Here is a 2,500-nt window from a genome sequence, read left to right on the forward strand (position 1 = left end):
TTTTCCTTGGAAAAATAAGCTATGTTTATAAGAATTTAATTTTTTATGATTATTTATGTATGACTTGCTCTTCGAAACATGTAATCGAGTGGAAACGAAAATCGCCATTAAACCATTTTCTCTTAGAGTGGCAGCGAGGAGTACCGCAATTGTTGAATTGTGATTCCTCGAAGGCCGGAGGGCTTTTAATGGCTAGAATGAACAGAGTCAGTCTATTATCATTTCTGGAAAGTGGAGAAATAATTTCTTGGACTACATGACATTGCAAGGAATCAAGGAATCACGAACAGCGAATTCACCGTCGGATCGAAGATCGAGGTTCAAATAATGTTAAGCGTGTCTTCCGCTCAAGCTGACAGCACTGAACACAGGCGAAAATTTGAATACTGATCTCTACAACGATCTGTAAAAGACTTAGGAAGACGACCCATGCGAAAAATAAACTATAATACCAACCAACTCGGGTCAAAAAAAGGAAAACTAGATTGGGCACGTACATCTTGAAAAGGAAATACGAGGTTAACCATATAACGTTCCTTCACAGGAAATGTATTAGCAAACTCGTGGTTGAGAGAGATAAGAGATCACTTAAAGGGGCTAGGTCACGCAATTTTAGGCAATTTCAGCATTGATCGAATGGTCATAGAATTAACTAAAATATCAAAATAACTGTTCAAAACTATAGAAGATCTCTAACAAAACGCAGGGAAGCCAAGAAGGAACATGGATGGACAAAACTGGAGAGGATTGAAATGGATTGAATTTGAAAAACGTCGGCCCACCGTTTTTCAAAATTACATCAGTCTATATTAAAATGTCATTTACAAAGCTGGAAAATCATTCTCAATTGTTATGTGGCCCTGATTTTGAAAATGAAAGACTGTTGCTCTGCCAATTTGACGTTTAAGGCTCATAATTGACAAAATTAAACAAAATTACCTAAAATAGCGTGACCTAGCCCCTTTAAGCAAACTGGAAGAATTTGGCAACTGGTTAGTGGTGGTCTCTCTTGACGCTGACAATTGAATCGCGGTCTTTGAGGAATCAAGCAAAGAAAGTGCATTGTTATATATATATTTGGTTTTTTTTTCTGGATTCTTTCAGTGTTGCTTGGTCGAAAAGGTAATTCGTCAAACCAACGCAGTCGTGATAGGAAATCCGGTCGCCCTTCTCTCTTTTTCCTGTGGACAAGAATGCGAAGAATACACCGACATACTTGGTTAGCACACCCTTCTCGTGCTAAGTGGAGCAGTAAAATATGAGTAATTTAGATCATTCTGCATAATTAAAAAGGACAGACGACGCGACTGTGCGAAACAACTGAAATTCAGATAAGTATACCTGTTGAATGCTTTTAGTTCCTGAAATGATTAAATGCTTCTCTGACTAGAACATATTAAACGATTCTACGAAAAGAGCTTTATTCATCTGTGTACCCTAGGTGGAGCGATTGCAAAATAACGAACAAATGCTGGTTTCTAAAAAAAAATGTCTTGCTGCACGTGTCAGTGAGCATGAGTGGTCTGAGTGGAGCATGGAAATTTGCTTTAAACACGAGGACGCATTATAAAAGGTGTCGCTTTAAGCCACTGTTTTTGTTCGAAATCATTGAAGCACAACTGATCAGTAATTCAAAGATAGGACGATAAACAAAGAGCAACTCAGAGACGGAGGCCTTAAAACATGTGTACATGGTGAGAAAAATGACTGGAGATTTAAAAAAACAAAAGAACACATAACGTCGTACCACCGTGTCACGGAAACATTGCCGTTAGGGTTTTTTTTTTTTTAACAAATTATCACGTAGCTCTTTGTGCACGGTTGATTCTGACATATAATCTGCATGTTGCTAAGACACCACGCCTTTTATAGTTGAGTTTTAAAGATTGTTTTGCATGAGTTTTAAATCTTCTTTTGTAGGTAAAGTAACCTGTATCTTTCTGTCCACAGGCCATTTCAGCCTCTGGAGTTCGATTTACTGCTGTATATAACCACATCACTTTTGCGCGTTATGACCATAGACCTTTAAAATGCATTCGGGAGTTGACTGTGCGTAGATTACAGAGCTGATATTTGTAGCGTTTTCTTTTCCTAAGAACAAGTGTGACGCAGGACTTGCCGATTTCGGAATATCTGGGCATTTTCAAGCCTTCGCAAAACATTAGATTTTCTCTCCTTGTCAAGCAGAAAATGAGAAATGGCTTAGACATAGATCATTAGCATTTCGCAAGAGAATTAAACGCGTCGGTGCCCGTTATACTCGTGAGCGCTATGGCACTATCATGTCACCCTCATTTGCGCTTTATAAAAAGCACGCGACATTTAAAGGAACCATAAAAACACACAACAACACAGTTTGACTGCTTTCTGCTTATCTACAATTTTTACCGAGTTCATCTGCAATGCAGACAAAATTTAGTTGAATCATTTGTATATGCCATCAATGAGTCGTTGTGGATGCCTATTAAGGAAACGATGCGTAGCAGCGTTTTCAGTGAGA

General features: G+C 38.4%; 1 protein-coding gene across 7 annotated transcripts in view; it reads right to left on the reverse strand.

Moving 5' to 3' along the window:
* The window catches only part of LOC138045493 (uncharacterized), a 22,261-nt gene that overhangs the window by 6,633 nt on the left and 13,128 nt on the right, over positions 1-2,500 (reverse strand). Inside the window, exon 1 of one of the 7 annotated variants that reach the window (XM_068892018.1) lies at positions 1,342-1,455. The exons of the other annotated variants lie outside the window; for them this stretch is intronic. The gene's annotated coding sequence lies outside the window, so the exon portion shown is untranslated. Of the gene's footprint in view, positions 1-1,341; positions 1,456-2,500 lie in introns of those variants that run through there. 7 annotated transcript variants of the gene reach the window in all.

This window comes from Montipora capricornis, chromosome 4 (assembly GCF_036669925.1).
Source record: "Montipora capricornis isolate CH-2021 chromosome 4, ASM3666992v2, whole genome shotgun sequence".
NCBI lineage: Eukaryota > Metazoa > Cnidaria > Anthozoa > Scleractinia > Acroporidae > Montipora > Montipora capricornis.